Here is a 22,413-nt window from a genome sequence, read left to right on the forward strand (position 1 = left end):
ATACTCCTATTGATGCAGCCCAGAATTGCATTGGCTTTTTTAGCTGCCGCGTCACACTGTTGGCTCATGTCAAGTTTGTGGTCAACCAAGACTCCTAGATCCTTTTCACATGTACTGCTCTCAAGCCAGGTGTCCCCCATCTTGTATTTGTGCCTCTCATTTTTTTTGCCCAAGTGCAATACTTTACATTTCTCCCTGTTAAAATTCATCTTGTTTATTTTTGCCCAGTTCTCTAATCTGTCAAGGTCGTTTTGAAGTGTGATCCTGTCCTCTGGGGTGTTAGCCACCCCTCCCAGTTTGGTGTCATCTGCAAATTTGATCAGGATGCCCTTGAGTCCATCATCCAAGTCGTTGATAAAGATGTTGAATAAGACCGGGCCCAAGACAGAACCCTGTGGCACCCCACTAGTCACTCTTCTCCAGGATGAAGAGGAACCATTGATGAGCACCCTTTGGGTTCGGTCAGTCAGCCAGTTACAAATCCACTGAGTGGTAGCATAGTCAAGACCGCATTTTACCAACTTCTTTACAAGAATATCATGGGGCACCTTGTCGAATGCCTTGCTGAAATCAAGGTAGGCTACATCCACTGCGTTCCCTTCATCTACCAGGCTTGTAATTCTGTCAAAAAACGAGATCAGGTTAGTCTGACATGACTTATTTTTCAGAAATCCATGCTGACTATTGGTGATCACAGCAGAGGAGGATCCTGAGCCATGCGTGCAAGCCCTTATATAGACATTTTGAATTGCCTGCCCCGGAGTGCAAGACCACCCCCAGAAACATCAAACCTACATCACAGAAAAGGCGGTCTACAACAGAAATCTGAGTGCATTGTTTTTACCCTGTCTGCCAGGTTACCTGTTAATGGTCACTTGACTGGATTACCTGGGGAGTCTGGCCATTCTTTTGTAATGATAATACTTAATTCCTGAGCCAGGTCACAGGCTCACCCTAGTCACACCTTAAATGTGCCCTTAAGGCAGGATTTGTGAGGACAGAGAAAATGGGGAGGTTTCTCATTTTCTTCAACCTTGTGGAGAAATATTTTGGAAGAGAGAAAATGGTTTCAGGACTTTTCTGTGGGTTTCAGACATGTGGTTTACATATTTGTATGTGTTTGCTTGGTACATTTATGAACATTTTTATGTTTTTATAACACAGGGAAGAGGCAGTCTGAGTCTTCTTTGCTCTTCTCATTGCAACCAGCTCACTAGGTTGAGGGTCCTTAAACCATGGGGGTGACTGTACCCTCACTGCCCTGTGGAGTCAGATTGTTCCCTGATCTGGGAAGGAAGGTGCCAGAGGCGCCAGGTTGCACCCAACACTGGGGAGGACGGGCATCACACACGTATGACGTCACACACATCACACACGTCGCTCGACATGCATCAGGAGGAGTCTGGTAGAGGGAAGAGGCTGCCGCTGCGAGGACCTCCAAGGCCCACTGCCACCATGATGCCCAAACCCTCAAGATAGGGGAAGGGAACCTCAGCCCTATCCCAACAGACTTGGGTGGGGACTGAAGACACCTCAGTCCTGGACTTCCGGGTTGGCGCGGACAGCTAATGGCGGATTCCCTCCGAGCTCCGGAGGGAATCGGCTCCGCTGGGGACGGGTCTTGCCGCGACGGCGACGCGGGGACCCTCAAAAACCTCAGGCGCGGATGCCTGAGGACCTGGTGACTCGGTGGGCACCTTAAGCGCCCTCCCCGACCCACGAAGAGCGTTTTTAAAGGCTACGGAGAGGGTACGGAGAGTGGCGTGGTGCTGGGAGTAGACCGCTATCCCAGCAGAGCGGAGCCGTGTGCCATGGCTGAAGAGCGCTGACTTGTTTCCTTAAATTCGGACTTGAAAAGAAGCAACCCGTGAGTAGATTGGAATTTGGACTTTAAAATAAATTACCTTTGAATTTGATACGACCGGGGGATGTGTCAAAAGGAAGTCCGCACCCCCCCTCCTGCAGAAGATTTAAAGCAATAGCAGAGAACTAAGCTGGAGAGCCTACCCTTTTGGGGTGAGTTAAAAAGACATTAACTTTCACGATTTGATAAAAGAAGCTTTGAGCTGGAGTGTAAGAGTGGAATTTTAGAAGATTTTCTTTTTGCTGGGTGCAACCCCCCCTCCCGGGCCCGGGAGCGTCCTGCCTCTGAGCCTGCTGAAGAGGAAAGGAGTTTGACAGCTGTCAAAACTGTCAAACGGGCAATTTAAAGTAAAAAATCTTCCTACCTAAGATCCCTCTGGACTAAATGTGATACAATTGAATTAAAGTTGTTGGAAACAAAGAAACTAACGAGGCAGAGGGCTGTTGGAAAAAGATTACTAAGTAATCAGATTCCCTCTAGGGGGATTTTTGAGACATTACAATGGCGGTGGATGGAAAGTTACTAGCGGAGTTAGAAAGAACGTTTTATCTTGTTGGAATTTTACAAGAGCAGAGTCTGACTATGAACAAACAGCTCATGACCTTGACTTCTGGAATAAACAGCTCTGCTGAATGTACTGAGGACTTGAATGAGAAAGAATCCACAGCTGAATTGGAAGGGATATCTCAAGAATTGAAGACTAAACAAGGAGAGGAGAAAGTACAGATGGAAAGTACCAACCAGAAGGCTACACTAGTGGAGTATAAACAAGAAGACCTTTGGATCACATGGATTACAAATCTGCGAAAGATGCGAAAGATGAAGGAGGAGGCCCCTAGAGCACTTGGAATACAGGAACTTAAAATAAAGAAGAAATATGATTGGGGCCTCCACTTCGAAGATGAAGGGTTTGTGGATCTTTTGCAGCAATGGTTTTTAAGTTCTCTTGTGGAAAGAAGATTTGGTTTGAATGAGACAGAACTTCTTCGAGATTTACTGACCAACATAAAGGACTACCAACAAGACCGGCGGAGAGGGACTGAAAGAGATTTGAAGGCCTCGGACGTGAGGAACCCAGGCTAAGAACTGTTATTATGGACATGTATTTGGGAAGGGACGGAAACCGGGGATGGGAGGGAGGGGGAAAACAGAATTTCAATAACACTCATGACTTTTCGGTTTAATTAATACGTATTTTATCTAATATAAACTGGGAAATCGATGGAAGGGAACCTGAGTCCAACTTAGGAAAGAATCTAAATTTTCTATAAAAAATACTATATTAAGATGGTGAAGAGGAGAAATAATAACTTGCTGACATAATTATGGAAATTGGGATGCTTGAAGGGGGGTGGGGGGAAGTCAAGGAACAAGGTTATGAAAGTAAGATTCTTGAAATTCTGCATGTTTTTGTCTTTGTCTATTTGTGTGTGTTATGTCTTTATAAAATTTGGAAAACCAATAAAAAAATTTTATTAAAAAAAAAGAAGACACCTCAGTCCTATAGAGTTGTCGTCTGTGGAAGGCATGAAGAGTTTCTGTTGCTTTATTGCAGTGCTGTTTCCATATTTGAGCTAATCATTGTCTCTCAGACTAACCTGCACCACAGGGCTGTTGTGAGGATAAAGCAAGGAGGGAAAGAATCATGTACACAACCGCAAGCTCCTTGGAGGAAAGGTGGGGGTATAAAGTGTGTGTGTGTGTGTGTGTGCGCGCGCGCGCTTCATATGGCTTTGGGAAGATGTCAGTGATGTCTTGTTCATGGCTGAAATTCCCCTTAAACGTTTTAGCATGACTTCAGTTGTGATGAGTCTTATTTATTTTTTTATTTTTAAAAACAGTTGCCATCCAATTTTATCACGACACTTCCTCTAGGCATGGTGTGTGGGGAGAAAATGGACATATGGCAACCTCTAGGGTTTCCGCTCCACAGAGAGGAACTGAAGTGGCAGACTAGGCGCTAAAAAGCACTGTTGGCCAAGCATCACTCTTTCTATCTCTCACATTCATGTTTGAAGAATGCTCAGTTGATTTTCTGTTCTGTTGTTTTTATCCCAATATCTGTCATAATGTTGACCATAATTGTGGGAAGCAAAATGTATTGTGCCTTAGAAAGGAGAATGGTCTGCATGGAATATACATCTTCTCTAACATCTTCTTTCCCACTAATGCACTGATTTTAAGGGCAACACTTCTTGGAAGAATTCTTTTTCCTAATGACCAGGAACCAAGTTTCTTTTGATCTTCCTCCTCTGGAACAGATGCTTAGTAATTTATTCCTTTCATTGAGACAGGGAGAAAAAAGGCATTATAACTGGATTTTTTTGCTGTTACGTGTATAGTGTATGTCAAGACAGAGAAATGTTTCAGAGATAAAGAATAGACTCAAAAAGTAGGTGTCTGTTATTGTAGCACGGTATATATAGTCTGTTAAACATTGTGATCATTTGTTATACATCAGGAGTTGTAGGATATATGTGTTTTTGTTCCAAGAATGGAACAGCCCACACAAAAGAAACTGTAATGACTGAAACCTGTAGAACCTTTTGCCCATTTGTCTAGTTAACTTAAACTCTTCTTTTCTTCTCTTCAGCTAGGCTGAAGAAATCTAGATAGATTTAATAAATGATTGGAGAGCACTCGAGACACATGATAGCAGATCTGGAAATTCTGCTCCTTATATAGATATTTTTATTCTAAAAATTGTTTAGTTGTCATTCAACTAATGACAGGTGTGGAGGACTCCCTGGTCCTGAATGGGGTAACTGTGCCCCTGAAGGACCAGGTACACAGCCTGGGAGTCATTTTGGACTCACAGCTGTCCATGGAGGCGCAGGTCAATTCTGTGTCCAGGGCAGCCATCTACCAGCTCCATCTGGTACGCAGGCTGAGACCCTACCTGCCCTCAAACTGTCTCACCAGAGTTGTGCATGCTCTAGTTATCTCCTGCTTGGACGACTGCAATGCGCTCTACATGGGTCTACTTTTGAAGGTGACCCAGAAACTACAACTAATCCAGAATGCCACAGCTAGACTGGTGACTGGAAGTGGCCGTCAAGACCACATAACACCGGTCCTGAATGACCATCATTGGCTCCCAGTATGGTTCTCAGCACAATTTAAAGTGTTGGTGCTGACCTTTAAAGCCCTAAATGGCTTTGGCTCAGTATTCATGAAGGAGCGTCTCCACCCCCATCGTTCAGCCTGGACACTGAGGTCCAGCTGTGAGGGCCTTCTGGCAGTTTGCTCACTGCGAGAAGTGAGGTTACAGGGAACCAGGCAGAGGGCCTTCTCAGTAGTGGAACGTCCTCCCATCAGATGTTAAGGAAATGAACTATCTGACTTTTAGAAGACAAGGACCTTCTCGGTGGTGCCTGCCCTGTGGAACACCCTCCCATCAGATGTCAAGGAAATAAATAACTATTTGACTTTTAGAAGACATCTGAAAGCAACCCTGTTTAGGGAAGTTTTTAATGTTTGATGTTTTATCGTGTTTTTAATATTCTGTTGGGAGCCGCCCAGAGTGGCTGGGGAAGCCCAGCCAGATGGGCAGGGTATAAATAATAATAGTTTAATGTTGTTATTATTATTATTCATCTGCTAAGGATCATGAACACAAATGTATCAGCAATGACAAACTATCAAAACAAGGTAAGGTTGCAAGGATAGAAGTTCTCCTAGCAGAATCACTGACATTAACTGTTTAACTGGCAGAATCACAAGACTAACCATTTCATGTGATGCATTTGCCATTGCCCATATCATCTGTTGCTCTCTAGGCAAGCATTTTTGAGGAAGGGTGGAGTAGCATAGCTGTGAGGTATTGGATATTGAGTCTGAAGTGTAGTCCTGGCTGTACCACTAGCCATTTTAGTATTGTCATAGTTCAAGTGAGATGAAAACTAAAGGTCACTGTATGAAACTAGCACTTGGAGCTGTTCCAGACTTGCCCTTGTCCCACCTCTTCCCCCCAGGGAAACTCAATGCTTACCGCTGAATTAGAGCCAACTTCAACTGAGTTTTCTTCAGAATGACGTTTGCTCCAATGTATCTCCAAAGAGCAGGTTTTCTGAGGAAAATAGAGGGGGAAGGGCAAAACCACTCAGACCCATATTTTCTAGGCACAGGGCAAATGTACATCTGGAAGACGTCTTTATTTGGACTCTGCCACTTCAAGCTACAATTGCGTTGGCAAGGGAGGGAAGTGATTGTTTCCTCAAAGAAACAAAACCTTATCCCTCCCACACACAAAAACCAAAGGCATAGAATCCTTGAGAAAAGGCATCAGTCTGACTTTAATCTCTGACATGCTTGTTTTCTATGTGAAAGGAGGTTTTTTTTAAAGAGCATGCAAACATCCACCCCTTCTTAGCTTGAACTGATAGTATAAACTGATTCCTTTCTTCCCTTCCCTGCAGATGACGGGTGAGTGGGAAGTGGAAGCTTATCTCATTTCATGCCTGAACGAGAACATATACTAGTCATCTATATTTATTTATTTTTAAGTTTTATTGATAGTTCGAAAGCACATCAAATGTAAGTAGATAAATAGGTACCGCTCCAGCGAGAAGGTTTATTGTCCTGGGAGTAGATCACAGTCTCTCAAGAGTTGGATGTGCCTGGTATAGAGACCCCTGACCATTAGGTCCAGTCGTGACCGACTCTGGGGTTGCGGCGCTCATCTCGCTTTATTGGCCAAGGGAGCCGGCGTACAGCTTCCGGGTCATGTGGCCAGCATGACTAAGCCGCTTCTGGCGAACCAGAGCTGCACACGGAAACACTGTTTACCTTCCCGCCGGAGCGGTACCTATTTATCTACTTGCACTTTGACGTGCTTTCGAACTGCTAGGTTGGCAGGAGCAGGGACCGAGCAACGGGAGCTTACCCTGTCGCGGGGATTCGAACTGCTGACCTTCCGATCAGCAAGTCCTAGGCTCTGTGGTTTAACCCACAGCGCCACCCGCGTCCCCCTGGTATATACCCCCTGGTATATACCCACGTGTATTTTCAGATTAAGTGGTCCATAAATCTCTCTAAATAAATAAAATACACGAATAGCAGGTTAGGAACTAAGCTACTCCTCCTTTTCTCAAAGAAAAGAAAAGAAAAGAAAAGAAAAGAAAAGAAAAGAAAAGAAAGAGAAAGGAGAGAAAGAAGAAAGAATAAGGAACATTTATGAGCAAATGCAACTACAAGCACCTACAGGCTTCAGTTGAGAACTGTGGAGTTAAGGCAAAACTAAAAGGGAAAAGAGATTTTGAAGGAGAAAGGTGGAAATTCTCTGGGAGTGAGTGACAGGTGTATGGGGCATCAAGGGAAAATGAGAGGGAGCAGGAGTCTTGTGTGTAGCTGCAGAGTCTGAAGACAGAAGGCAAAGTTGGTGAGGTAGTGGAAATCATGGGAAACAGACAGTGCTGCAGAGAGGTTTTTAAAGATCCACCTTCACTTGGGTTGTTTTTTTTTACTTTTGGAGTAGTAGGAAGGCAGGGCCCCACTGCAGACTAGCAGTAATAAATATGTTCTCTTTCAGACTTGATGGACTGATTTTTGCATCAGGAATTCCTGGCAGCTGTTACTCATCTAGTGGGAAACGGGTGATTCATCCTCAGCTCCAGATAAGCAGAGGCAGCTTTCGTGCCAGAGCATCTATATAGAAAGCAGTCTATGAAAAACAAACTAGTCTTTGAAAACACTGCAGGGTTGACAGCTTGCAGCCATACCACCCCCATTTTACTTGCAGAGACTGCCTCTGATAGTAACATCAAAGAATGGAGGAGATTCGTCTGCACAGCAGGGTTCCGACAAGCTGACTTGAATTTTGTGAACTAGAGTTGAGCCCAGTTCTCTATTATCTGTGATACTGATTCTCCTTTACGGCAACCATTCTTGACAACAGACACCTAAGCAAAGAATGGCAACTTAGTGCTAGAATTGTAGGGAGAATATTTAATCATTAAATCACATCCCACAAGTGAAAACGGGGAGAAAAAGTGTCTATCTCCAAAATAACTTAAATACAACTCCATAAAAAGATTGGCGGGGGGTGGGTTGGGAGCTTAGCAAAGCCTTCTGGAACTTGCTCAGACTTGAGATTTGAAGATAATGTAAAAATAAATGTTTAGACCAGGCATAGGCAAACTCGGCCCTCCAGATGTTTTGGGACTACAACTCCCATCATCCCTAGCTAACAGGACCGGTGGTCAGGGATGATGGGAATATGCCTGGTTTAGACTGTAGGTATTTTTGATGGCCTGGGACTCGGGCTCAGACTCAGAACCAGAGGAGTCTCAATCTGCACTGGGTGCTTTGCCTCAGGCATCACCTCAACCAAGTCTGGGGCCTGATCCTGAAGGGTCCCAGTCTGCACAGGCTCCCCTGCAACAAACACCAGCTGGGCCGAGTCAGGGGCCTGAGCCTGCCCTGGCTCCAGATGCAGAGATTACCTCGTTGCCTTCAGCTGGGCCATCACTTACAGCTGCTCCACTACCGGTTTGGTCGGGGAGGCTGAGGCAGCCCCTGGGTCTAGTAACCCACCAACGTCTCCCGAGCTGCAGAGACTCAGGTCTGAGAGAAGGAGAGACCTGAGTACTCACAGGAGGAGTGCTTGCCTTTGGGCGAAATAGGGAGATGAGTCGCTGGGTGATCAGGACCGGCCGCTACCCTGACAAAGATAAAAGGCTGTTGGACCCCACCCCAGGTTATGGGAGCAACATTGCAGTATGCTAGATCCTGCCAGAGATCCTGTACCTGTCCTTGCCTGGTTTCCTGCCTCGTGTCCTGCCTTGGCCCCATTGGACTGACTCCTAGTGGAACCTTCGGATTCTGGACTGGTCCTGGACCGTGTTTCACGGGTTACTCCCGGGCCCAGCACAGTATTGCTAGTTATCCCTGCATTGCTATTCTTTCTTTCCAGACAGATTCCCCCTTTTCTCACTCTTTCTAGTACAGTGGTGCCCCGCAAGACGAATGCCTCGCAAGACGAAAAACTCGCTAGACGAAAGGGTTTTGCGTTTTTTGAGCTGCTTCGCAAGACGAATTTCCCTATGGGCTTGCTTCACAAGACGAAAACGTCTTGCAAGTTTGTTTTCCTTTTTCTTAACACCGTTAATACAGTTGCGACTTGACTTCGAGGAGCAACTCATAGAACGCGGTGTGGTAGCCTTTTTTGAGGTTTTTGAAGACTTTGGTGATTTTTGAAGCTTTTCCAAAACTTTCCCGACACCGTGCTTCGCAAGACGAAAAAACTCGCGGAACGAATTAATTCCGTCTTGCGATGCACCACTGTACTCCAGAGGACTTCTAACTGGTTCTCTTGTGTAGGAAAACAAAATTATGTCATTCAAAGGGGCAATACAGAATTCTTGTAACGCTCCTAAGTAGAAAGGTCATTTGCCTTTCTAGGGCACAAATCCTACCATGAAGTTCCTTGCTAATTGGGCAATATTCCTGCCAAGCCCTCTTCATGGTAAACTCAAAATAATTGCCAATCAGGAATAGCCTTAGCCTAACCTAGCATAGCACACCTTTGGCAGTGTGGTTGCTGTCAACTGCCTTACACTTTTTTATTTTTTTTACACTTAGCTCCCCCTCCCCTATTGTTTTCTTTTAAATGTCACCTTTTCCTTAAGGCCCTGTGCTACTGGCCTACTTAACCTCCCCAGATCACTTCCCGCTGCATTAGCCAGCTCTATTGTTCAGGCAGTTTATTTTATCTGACAGTCGTGGGAGATGATTTACTATTGGCCTCTGCTATTTCCATTGTATGTTTAAGAGCCAAGGCAGATGTGACTGGTGTTCCAGAGTTCTTCCAGTTAAGAGTGCAAAATTTTGCAGAGTAATGGACACCAAAGTAGAAGCTGAACTAAGGAAATAATTAGGGGGGAAGATAAAGTTTGAGGTTTGCTTATTTTATATGCTGTAGTGAACTGTTTTCAATATGTCTCACAAATGACATGCATCAGATTATTATCAAAATGCAAAACATTGGTGGGGAGGGGGAATTTGTTAGGAAACATATCAATATAAATTCAAATTAGACAAAAGCCAATTCAACAGACATATAATAAGATTCAGCATTGTTGTAAACAAAATCTGCCCTTTTCCCCTTATGGGGTATCCAAGAGCCCGTATAGAGTCCTTAAGTGGGTTCCCTATCAGTAGGAGAAAATAACAGAGGCCAACCAGAGAATATTGAGAAGCAAAGCAGCTAGTAAGCCTGATCTTTATTAAACTGTTGCAACAGGGTGCTCCCCTCACATGCAGGAGGATGGAGGAGGACCCAGAACAAAGGTATGCCTGCCCTTATATAGATATTTTAAATTCCCTGCCCTGGAGCTCAAGACCACCCCTCCATACATCATACATGCATCACAGAAGGGGTGTAACCCAAGACCACCCCCCACAAGCATCATACCTACATCACAGAAAAGGTGGTCGACAACAGAAATTTGAATGCTGTTGTTTTTCCTGTCTGCCAGGTTATCTGAAAATGCCTTATCTGATTGCCTTTCCTGGTAGTCTGGCTGTTCCTTTGAGATGGTGATTTCCCAATTCCTGAGACAATGGGAAGGTTCCCTCACCCCCTCCCTCCTTGCAGAGAAACATTTGGTCAGTTTGGGAGTCTAAATGGTTTCAGGACGGTCTTCCTGTGCTGCTCCAGACATGTGGTTTATATATTTATGTACATGTTTGCTTGGTACATTTATGAAAATTTATTACATATCTAAGACCTTAAAATTCTTATAACAATTTCATAATGAAATAAATCAGCTTCTGCACACAAACATGTTCTGCCAAATGATAATCTTTTTCAGTGTTTTTACAATAGAGACAACTGGTCAGCTTCCTTGCTTTTTAAAGGAACATTGTAAAAGACTTTCTTTGACCTCGCTAGACAATACTTCTGTACAGTAGGGAATAAAAAGTGAATTGAATTGTTTCTGACAGCAAAGTAACTTGTCAGTTCCTATATCTTGTTGCATAGGAATTCATCTGTTTCTAGTGCTTATTCTTTGCTTTGAAAGGCTAGGCAAAAAAAAAAACAAAACAAAAAAACAACAAGGAGAAATCTTGGTGAGAAGAAAAAAGGAGTGGAGGATGGGAGGAGTAATGAAGGAGTAAATTACCCAAGAATGAAATATATGTATATTTTATTTCAGTTGCACTGCTGGGCTGAGCTGGGATGCATGTTGTGGTGTGAGGGCTCAGAGCATTCTGTTGCTCAGGGAACTAAACAGTTGGCAGTCCCAGCTGTGTGACAGCAGAGAGCATTGTCAGTTTGGCTGGCATTAGCACCACACATAGGGCAGGCTGAGAACTGGGGAAGGTCCCAGGATATAGTGATGATAAGTGACAGGATCTGAAATGTAAGAAGGCTGAAGGAGGGCTTCAGGGTAGAATGATGTGAGAAACAAGAATCTGAGGGTTTGCATTGAAGGGTGTGTGTGACAGATGAGAAGACCATGCTCCATGTTTTCACTCTAAAGCATGGAAACCTACACAAACACATTTGTTAAACTGGTTTTTCTTATAAATGAGGGAAGGAATGGCTTTTCTCCAGCATATGATTCCCTGACAAAGCTGAATAATAATAATAATAATAATAATAATAATAATAATAATAATAATTTTTTATTTATACCCCACCCATCTGGCTGGGTCCCACTCTGGGCGGCTTCCAACAAAACACTAAAATACAATAACCTATTAAACATTAAAGCTTCCCTAAACAGGGCTGCCTTTAGATTTCTTCTAAAAGTTTGGTAGTTATTTTTCTCTTTGACATCTGGTGGGAGGGCATTCCACAGGGCGGGCGCCACTACTGAGAAGGCCCTCTGCTGGTTCCCTGTAACTTGGCTTCTCGCAGCGAGGGAAACGCCAGAAGGCCCTCGGCGCTGGACCTCAGTGTCCGGGCAGAACGATGGAGGTGGAGATGCTCCTTCAGGTATACTGGACTGAGGCCGTTCAGGTAAAATGGACCTACATCACAATCTTCCTCTGGTCCTTTATGATGTCACTCAGGTGTTGCTCAGGTGTTCTGAGAAGATGGTGATCTCAAGCTGCTTTTCAATATTGCAGGTTGCCAGGTCCCCCTGCACCTCATAGATGCTCTGACCCCTGCTGCAGTTTTGTTCCACCTCTATTTGCAGAGTCACTTGCAGAACTTGATCAAAATCTCCCCTCACTGGCTGTACAGTACTTCACAAATTCCTCACATCGTATTCTTCTTCCACCATTCCTTCTCCTCACTCTCCCTGTCCCTCCCTGTCCCCACCCCACCCTCATTTTTCCTCTTCCTAGCAGTTGTCAAGGCTTCCCAAAACCGTCTTTGCTTATTCCCTGTTTTCCCCAGGCAACTAGCCTTATGAAATATATTAAAACCAAATGGAGACATTAAACCTCTCATCATGGAACATGAATATACATGCATTTGCCATGGAGGCTTGATGGAAAGAAAACTAATGTAAGAGAGAGAGCTCTGAACAGAACTTTAAGGGTGAAATGCTGTGGAGAAAGAGGAATACTGAGGAGATGGGTCGCTGTGGCTAAAATAGTTGGGACAGTGATCTCAAAAGGAAGAAACCTGAGAAACAGTGGGTGGGGGAGACACAGATTTGAAGAAAGCAGGAGCCAAAGAAAAGGTAGAAACATGGAAAAACTAGAAAGCAGGAGCAAGTTTTCATACTACAGTGGTACCTTGGGTTAAGTATTTAATTCGTTCCGGAGGTCCGTTCTTAACTTGAAACTGTTCTTAATCTGAGGTACCACTTTAGCTAACGGGGCTTCCCACTCCGCCTCACCGCCACCATCCAATTTCTGTTCTCATCCTGAAGCAAAGTCCTCCCCCCAATTTATTTTATTCATTTTATAACACAAATAAAGAACACAAACAGAAGAACAAACAATACAAACAAATTCTTGTCATATCCTCATTTTTCTAAACATTGTTAAGTGGGTTTCCCCAAGTCCTGCCTATCTGATTTTCATTTTACTTCATCTTTAGCAGTTTACATATATCATAGTTTCTAGCCATCTTTTTTATCAAACTTAAAATAACTTTACATTTTATCACTTACAAATAATACTATTTTATTTTATTTTTATAATAATTTTTATTACATTTTTCCAAATTACAGAAAGAACAGAAGAAAAAGCAGAACAGAAGAAAAAAAGAAAAAAGAACAGAAAATCACATCCATTTCAACAACTTATTTCAAATTTCCATTGGACTTCCCCACATCTCCCGCATAATGCATTCTTGATAATAAAGTCATCAGCAAATTATACCCTTATTTCGTGTGTTTCTTTATATTTTCAATTGCAATTTAAGTTTAAATCTCTTATTCTCCATTTATTCTAAAAATATAACATGATATCATTTTTGCCCATTTAAACTTTGATTCTTTCACAAATGTTAGCAATTTCATAGATAATTAAATTTCATTACTGGGGCTAACGTTCCAAGTCATACGACGTCTTATGTTTCATACAACTTATAATACTTTTGCAAATAGTCTTTAAATTTTTTCCAGTCCTCCTCCATTGCCTCTTCTCCCAGGTCTCGGATTCTTGCAGTCATCTCGGCCAGTTCCATGTAGTTCATCAATTGCGTCTGCCACTCCTCCAGTGTGGGCAAATCTTGGGTCTTCCAATGCTTGGCGATAAGAATTCTTGCTGCAGTTGTAGCATACAGAAAAAAAGTTCTATCCTTTTTTAACACCTTCTGGCCGACAATGCCCAGAAGGAAGGCCTCTGGTTTCTTGGGAAAGGTGTACTTAAACACCTTTTTTAACTCGTTATAGATCATTTCCCAAAAGGCCTTCAATCTTGGACAAGTCCACCAGAGGTGAAAGAATGTCCCTTCAGCCTCCTTACATTTCCAACATTTATTATCAGACAAATGGTATATCTTAGCGAGCTTGACTGGGGTCATGTACCACCTGTATACCATTTTCATAATGTTTTCTTTCAAGGCATTACATGCCGTAAACTTCATACCGGTGGTCCATAACCTTTCCCAGTCCTCAGACATAATATTGTAACCAATGTCTTGAGCCCATTTTATCATGGCTGATTTAACTGTCTCATCCTGAGTGTTCCATTTAAGCAGCAAGTTGTACATTCTCGATATTACCTTGGTCTTTGGTTCTAACAACTCTGTCTCAAGTTTCGATTTTTCCACCTGGAATCCTATTTTTTTATCTAGCTTAAAAACCTCATTAATTTGGGCATAATGTAGCCAATTTTGCACCTTATCCTTTAATTTTTCAAAGCTCTGCAACCTCCAATTACCTCCAATGTTTTCTATTATTTCCCAATATTTCGGCCAATATGCCTCCATATTGGATGTTTTCCGAGCTTTGGCCTCTATTGGTGAAATCCACCTCGGGGTTTTACTTTCCAATAAGTCTTTGTATTTTTTCCAGACCATAAATATTGCTTTTCTGACAATATGGTTTTTAAACATTCCATGTGTTTTCCCCTTGTCATACCACAAATACGCATGCCAACCTAACGAATTATTGAAGCCTTCCAGATCTAGGACATCAGTATTTTCCAATAAAATCCAATCTTTCATCCAGCAGAAGGCCGCAGCTTCATAGTATAACCTTAAGTCCGGCAGGGCAAACCCCCCTCTCTCCTTTGCATCAGTTAGTATTTTAAACTTTATTCGGGGCTTTTTGCCCTGCCAGACAAATTTAGAGATGTCCTTCTGCCACTTTCCGAAACAATCCACTCTGTCCACAATCTGCAAGGCCTGGAACAAAAACAACATTTTTGGCAAAACGTTCATTTTTATAGCTGCAATTCGGCCTAACAAGGATAGTTTCAATCTTGACCAAATTTCTAGATCTTTTTTGACTTCTGACCAACATTTTTCATAATTATCTTTAAATAGATTCAAGTTCTTGGAGGACAGATTGACCCCCAGGTATTTCACTTTTTTTACAATGTTTAGTTCTGTTTCCTTCTGAAACCCCTCTGTTTCAGTAACCGTCAAGTTTTTCCCTAACACCTTAGTTTTTTGTTTGTTCAGCTTAAAACCCGCCACCCGACCAAATTTCTGAATCAATTCCAAAACTCTTTTTGTACTAGGTTCTGGCTCCTGTAATGTTAAAACCAAGTCATCTGCAAATGCTTTCAGTTTATATTGTTTCGCTCCAACCCGTATTCCTTGTACCTGCCGATCCTCCCTTATCATATTCAGCAAAACCTCCAGGACTGAAATAAACAACAGAGGGGATAGGGGGCACCCCTGGCGTGTTCCTTTTTCAATATGAAGTTCTTCTGTCACCACATTGTTCACTATCAACTTAGCTTTTTGTTCTGAATAGATTGCCTCTATCCCATTCTCAAACCCCCTTCCCACTCCCATCCCTTCCAAGTTTTTCTTCATAAATTTCCAAGAAATGTTGTCAAAGGCCTTCTCCGCATCAATAAAAATTAACACTGCTTTAGTGTTAATATTTGTTTGTAAAAGTTCCAGAATATCGATAATGTTCCTGGTATTATCATACAAATGTCTACCTGGGAGAAAGCCTGCTTGGTCCTTATGGATTACTTCATTTAGTACTTTTTTAAATCTGTTAGCCAAAACATCCGCAAATATTTTGTAATCCACGTTTAGGAGTGAGATGGGGCGGTAGTTCTTGAGTTGAGTCTTTTCAGTTTCCACTTTAGGTATCAGTGTGATGAATGCTTCTTTCCACGTATCCGGTGCCCTCCCTCCCCCCATAATCTGGTTGCAAACCTCCATTAATGGTTGTATCAAATAGTCTTTTAAAATCCTGTAGTACTTGGAGGTGAGTCCATCAGGGCCCGGAGATTTGCCTAGTTGCATATTCTGAATGGCATCCTCGATTTCCTGTTGTGTTATTTTACAATTCAAGATTGATCTCTTCTCTTGAGATAATTTTGGTAGGCCGTTATCTTTCAAAAATTGTTCTATCTCAGTTGCTTCCTCGGATTCTTGTGTATACAGTTTTTTAAAGTATTTCTGGAAACACCTTCTAATTTCTCCCGGTTTCTGAATATTTTTCCCTTCAACTTCTAAGTTGGTGACATAATTTAATTTTTGTCTCTTTTTCAACTGCCAAGCGAGCAGTTTCCCACATTTGTTCGCAGATTCAAAGGATCTTTGTTTCATTTGTTTGATTTTCCATTCCACTTCTTGGTTAATCAATTTCGCATATTGTGACTGGTGAAATTTGATTTCTCTTAAAGTCTCTTTTGATTTTGGATTCACTCTTAATTTTTTCTCTCCATCACTTATCTTCTCCAATATCTTGTCTTTTTTACTATTCCAAAGTTTTTTCTTTATTGTATTCTGTTGTATCAGAAACCCTCTCATAACAGCTTTGCTTGCGTCCCAGATAATTCTTTTTTCCACCGAGGTATTCAAGTTAATTTCAAAATAATCCTTTAAAGTTTTTTGGGCCTTCTTTACGATCTCTTGATCTCTTAACAGGTTGTCATTCATTTTCCATCTGAAGGAATCGGCAGTAGTAAATCTCATTTCCATTTTCAAAGCGTTATGGTCGGAGCAAGTCTTTGGGCAGATTTCTATTTTTGTAGTCTTAGGTGCCAGCCCTCTAGTTGCCCAGATTTGGTCGATTCTTGTCCATGACAGGTGGGCCTCAGAAAAGAAAGTTCCTTCTTTACCTAGGGGGTTTCTCGTCCTCCATAAATCAATTAGGTCCATATTGTCAGTTAGTTCAAAAAAAGTTTTTGGTAGTCTTCCATCTTTAGTCAGATTCTGATTCTGTGACTTATCCATCAAAGTAGAGACGACCCCATTCATATCTCCCATCATAATGATGTTGGAATAGTCCAGATAGTCCAGTAGTGTCTCATGCAGCTTCTTATAAAATTCTGATTTCCCCTCATTTGGTGCATAGATTCCTAATATCAAAACTTTTTCTCCTTGGGTCGAAATTTCAATAGCCAGGATTCTTCCTTGTTCATCTTTAAACAAAAATTTTGGTGATAAATTCTCTTTGGCGTAAATCACCACGCCTCTCTTCTTGACTCTGTCTGATGAGATAAATTCTTGGCCTAATCTTTTATTTGCTAGCACCTTCCTGTGTAACCTGGTCACATGGGTTTCTTGCAAGCAAATTATATCCAAATTCTCTTTCTTTAGGATATGGAAGATCCTTTTGCGTTTTTCTGGGGAATTCGCGCCGTTAATGTTCCAACTATACAGCTGCAGAGACATCCTGTGTCAATCTGTTGTTACTCTTGTTGGGTGTCTTCTTTTTTGTCCAAATCCGAGGGTGGTAACTCTTTTCCTGACTCTGGTAGTGGCCAAATAGCTGCCGCTCCTTTCTGCAAGTCTTCTCCGTGGTCGTGTAGGAACTTCTGGCTATCCTCTTTCGTTTTGATTTTTATCTTCTTTCCTTTGTATTTGAATGAGAGGCCTTGTGGGAACTCCCACCTGTAAGGTATTCCGTTACCTCTCAAAAGTCCAGCTAGGTCAGTGTAGTTAGATCTTAGATCCAGTAATTGTTTAGGAATATCCTTGTAAATTTGTGCTCTTCTGTCCTGGATCACAAGTGCTTTGTTAAAATGTAGGTCAAGTATCTTGTCTCTCTCCTGCTTAGTCCTTAAAATAATCAAACAGTCTCTAGGTCTGTCCTTCCCGGCAGCCCTTCCCAATCTGAATGCAGTTGTTATTTTGAAGTCTATATCTTCGTTTATACCCCAGAATTTAGCAAATTCTGCTGTTAAAAAGCCAATCAAGTCCTCTTTCTCAATCTCTGGGATAGAACGTAATCTCAAATTATTTTCCCTGTTTCGCAGTTCCACCAAAGACAGATAGGCCTGCTGGTCAGTAATATGTTTATGGAGCGGCCTTACCTCTCCTTTCAATTCCTCCACTTCTTTAGTTACTGCTTCTACTTTTTCATTCGCAGCCTCGGCCAATTTTCGATTTTCGGATACAACGTCCTTTAGGTTTCCAATATCTTGTGAATGCTTAGCCACCTGTTCAGAAAGTTTGGTAATTGAGGATGTGGCTAAGTCAATTTTTGCAGTTTGGTCATCCACTTTTTTGTTCAAAATTGCAAATTGTTGTAGCATTTCCTCTAGGAGAGTGTTGGATCCCCCAGCTGCCATATCTTCACTTGTTGATTGTTCTGATTCTTCAGCTGGGGTTGTTGGTAATGGTACAGCCTGTAGAACCGCAGGGACTGAAGATCTGCGGGCCTGGGAAACCAAAGTTGTTTGTACCAATTTGCCTTTCCCTGCTTTCGACGCAGCTCTTGTTTTTGGTTTACCACTCATTCCACGCCTGTCTTTGGATTCAAGGTCAAGCTGTCAAAAGTTCCATGGGAAAGACAGGCCTCAGAGTGAGTAACCAGACCACAGAGAGACAAAACAAAGTCAGTTCTCAGGAAATTGTAAATCCCAAACTCCACTAGGGGGAGTGTTGTTCAGTTCATGAAAGAAGAAACAAAGTTTCAGTCGCCATTAAAGTTCCTACAATTTGTTAAATTAATCAGTGTCTTTAGAGAAGATCTTTTCCCTCTGGCAGAGCCCTCTCAATTTTGCCACAATAGTTTCTTAAAAGGTGCAAAATACAGTTACTTAATTGTATCCACCGGTAATGCCTCTAAGTGTCTGTTTCAGCTTTGTAAGTGTATCCGCAACACAACTTTTTGCCCGCTGCAAGTCCGGGACTAGGGATTTTCAAGTCTTTAAAGTTTTTAAAAGTTTTAGCGGAGAAGAAACCCCAAGCAGAATAGACACAATCACAGGAAAATAAAGATAACTTGCCTTTCCCTTCAGTTTCCAAACTTCTCCAGACGTATGCTGTCTCTCATTTAAAAACCCTTTTGTACTGCTTCCAGCTTGTCAGTTCCTTTGCCTTTGATCATTAAGCACCTCCGGGAGACGGACTTCCTTTTTCTCGTCTCCCGCTTTCAGCCAAATTCACAATTTGTAATCCAATCTCAAATAAATCCTACTCACGAGTAGTTGATTTGTAATCCAATGTGAAGGAAGAACAAATAATACTATTTTAAAATACACTATCTTCTACTTCTAACCCTACAGCCTATATCCACTTCCAAAGCTGTTCTAAGATTTAAATATTAACATATTTTTTCAAATATTCCTTAAACTACTTCCAGTCTTCTTCCACCGTCTCTTTTCTCTGGTCTCGGAGTCTCCCGGCCAGTTTGGCAAGTTCCATATAGTCCATCATCTTCATCTGCCATTCTTCGATAGTTGGTAAATCTTGTTTCTTCCTGAAGCAAAGTTCTTAACCCGAGGTACTATTTCTGGGTTAGCGGAGTCTGTAACCTGAAGCGTCTGTAACCTGAGGTACCACTGTATTTCCAAAAAGAAAGTGGGCCACTAAAAGAGCACTAAAAGAGAGTTTGTGGGCTGGGTATTGTGGGTGAAGAAACTAAAGGGACATGGTATTGCTGGTCCCTGCCAGGGAAATTGTGCAGCTGTGATAGGAATTTTGAGGTCTTAGATATATGGTAATGTTCATAACCGCACGTACATAGATCAGCACAGGAAGACCGACCTGAAGCCATTTTGATTCCTAAACTGAGCAAATGTTTTCTCTGCAAGGTCAAAGTGGAAAAGCCTCCCCATTGTCTTTTCCTTCACAAATCCTGTCTTAAGGGTATGTCTGTGTTTGAATAGGGTGTGAGCCTGTGACCTGGCCCAGGAACTAAGTATTTATCACTACAAAAGAATGGCCAGGCTCCCCAGGCAATCCAATCAAGTAACCTGCCAGACAGGAGATAAACAAGGACAGGAGAAAAACAACATTCAAATTTCTGTTTATACCGCCTTTTTTGTGAGGTAGGTATGATGCATCTGAGGGGTGGTCTTAGGTTACACCCCTTCTGTGATGCATGTACTGTATGATGTTTCTGGGAGTGTCTTGATCTACAGGGTGGCAATTTCAAAAGTCTTTATAAGGCCTGGCACGCCATTTTTCTGGGTCCCTCCTCTCTCCTGCGGGTGAGGAGAGCACCCTGTTGCAACAGATCAATAAAGGCCAAGCCTACAGGCTGCTGTTTTGCTCCAAGTTATCCTGGTTGGTGTCTTTGTTTTTGTCCAAGGGAGCCCTCGGATTTTTTCGTTAACACAGCCACTGCAGTATTGTGAACTGGCAGACCTAAAGCTGCAACGAGGACAACAACAAAAAGGAGTGTGTGTTTGTGCATATGTGCGTGCATGCGTGCACACACACTGAATTTCACATGATTGTAACTAATCAGACAGTTCTTTGTAGACTTCTAGGGCTGTATTCTAAGATTGCTACTCTTGTATCTATTCTGCAAGTGGTTCTGTTTTCGTGGAACAAGGTCATGGGATACTTTTTGTATTTTTTTGTGGTAGTTTTATTTACACAAAATAAACAGGCTAAGCATGGGTAAAGGTACAGTGGTACTTTGGCTTACATACATTTCAGGTTACATACGCTTCAGGTTACAAACTCCGCTAACCCAGAAATAGTGCTTCAGGTTAAGAACTTTGCTTCAGGATGAGAACAGAAATTGAGCTCCGGCGGCACAGCGGCAGCAGGAGGAGGCCCCATTAGCTAAAGTAGTGCTTCAGGTTAAGAACAGTTTCAGAACGTACCTCCGGAACGAATTAAGTACTTAACCTGAGGTACCACTGTATAGCTGAACTCCAGGAAATGTGCCAACTTTGTTGCACCCCTTCTGATTTCTAGGGAAAACAGCCAGCCGCAAAATACTCTTGAGCCTCCAGAATCTAAAACTTACCCACCTGTAATGGTTCTAGGGGTTGCTTGTGCGTAAGCCGGTGCCAACACCTGGCTGGATTGCCTGAGTGAACCTTTCCTGTCCGGACAGCCACTCACCCGTGGCTGACTCAATCGCTGGCAGAATCCGTCAGTGGGCGTTTCTTAAACTTCTTCCAGCAAAGAAGTTCTTTGACGCCCAGTCTCCTCCTACTCTCCCTGCGCGGAAGCCTTCTGCGCAAGGAGGGTGTGGGCAGCGGGGGACCCCTACTCTCCCCGCTGGTCCCAGGCAAGGAGTCATGTGACCACCTCTCTGATTCCCCCATCTGCCCCCCTTCTCCACTGGAGCTAAGCTGATTCCCTTCCCCAGAAGATGGGCTGCCTCTCCCAATCCCAGGACGCTCTCCGGGATCCCTCTGGAGCTTGCTCTCTCCCTCCGGCACTGATGGCAGTTCCCTGACACCACCCTCTGATTCTCTGTGACTCCAAACTCTTTCACATCCAAATCCACCTCAATAACGTGACCCCCAGCCAGGTGTCAGGAAGGAAGATAGTCTCTGGTTTATTTAGTTTCTGAGGCAATGCATTACCTCTAGCTTACATAACAAAGGAGATCTGGCCAGGGCAATTTATGTAACAAAAGAAACTAGTTTGCCCATTTTAGTAGTATTCCTTTTCTCCAGACCAAAGTTTTCTAACTATAGAATCACATGGCTGGAGGAGATGCCAGAATTAGTTTAGTACAACCCCAATGCTATAAAAATATTTTTTCCTCTGAATTATTTCCTTCAAAGAGGACCCACCAAACTTTCTTTATATAGCAACAAAAGTGCATGTTTTCTAACCCATCCAAGCTTTCCTTTTATCTTGTAATTAATCTTTAATAGTAAATTAGGTTTATTTCTGACCTTTCCATGCACTCTACTTTTTGATAAAGAGAAGTTCCACGTCGGTTGGATCGAAAAGGTACAGCACGTTAATGAATCCAGTAATGTAAGGTAATAGAATTTGAACTAATTTAATTTTTTTTTGTAGTCTCTGTCAGTGTCTGGTAAAATAAGACAGCTTAGATCATCTATTACACAGATAAGCCTGTGAAAGCAATTGGAAAAATTATGTATTTGGAAAAGGAGGGAATTATGGAAGTAACTGCTAGACAAAGCTCTGAACAATAGTCTTATGATTAGTAAAGACAAGTTAATGCTATGGTGCGTTTCACTTCCCAGTCTCTGCCCCCCCCATTCTATTTTTACAATTTGTGTGCTATTGATTGATTTAGCAGTTCTTAAAAGGACTATCCCTACCATTAAAGAGCACCCGTGGTGTACAGTATTAGGGCTCAGAGTCCCCATTTAGCCATAAAGCAAACTTGAATCAGCCTTCTCAGTAGCGGTGCCCACCCTGTGGAACGCCCTCCCATCAGATGGCAAGGAAATAAACAACTATCTGACTTTTACAAGACATCTGAAGGCAGCCCTGTTTAGGGAAGTTTGATGACTGATGTTTTATCATGTTTTTCATATTCTGTTGGGAGCCACCCAGAGTGGTTGGGGAAACCCAGCCAGATGGGCGGGGTATAAATAATAAGATTATTACCGTATTTTTTGCTCTATAAGATTCACTAAAAAGTAAGGGGAAATGTGTGTGCGTCTTATGGAGTGAATGCAGGCTGCGCAGCTATCCCAGAAGCCAGAACAGCAAGAGGGATTGCTGCTTTCGCTGCGGAACAATCCCTCTTGCTGTTCTGGCTTCTGGGATTCAGAATATTTTTTTCTTGTTTTCCTCCTCCAAAAACTAGGTGCATCTTATGGTCTGGTGC

At 42.6% G+C, this 22,413-nt stretch overlaps 1 protein-coding gene and 2 long non-coding RNA genes across 6 annotated transcripts in view; 1 reads left to right on the plus strand and 2 right to left on the minus strand.

The window, feature by feature from the left end:
- Positions 1-22,413, minus strand: part of LOC309540556 — a 294,876-nt gene that overhangs the window by 152,349 nt on the left and 120,114 nt on the right. The gene's annotated exons all lie outside the window — the stretch shown is intronic.
- KCNIP4 (potassium voltage-gated channel interacting protein 4) overlaps positions 1-22,413 on the plus strand; it is a 443,652-nt gene that overhangs the window by 142,667 nt on the left and 278,572 nt on the right. The window lies entirely within an intron of this gene.
- LOC309540553 lies at positions 7,288-21,130 on the minus strand. The gene is made up of 2 exons (XR_014223345.1): positions 21,061-21,130; positions 7,288-7,764 (listed from the first exon to the last, which is right to left on the minus strand). It is a non-coding gene; the product is annotated as an uncharacterized lncRNA (long non-coding RNA).

Source organism: Podarcis vaucheri (assembly GCF_965113315.1).
Source record: "Podarcis vaucheri genome assembly, chromosome: 9".
NCBI lineage: Eukaryota > Metazoa > Chordata > Lepidosauria > Squamata > Lacertidae > Podarcis > Podarcis vaucheri.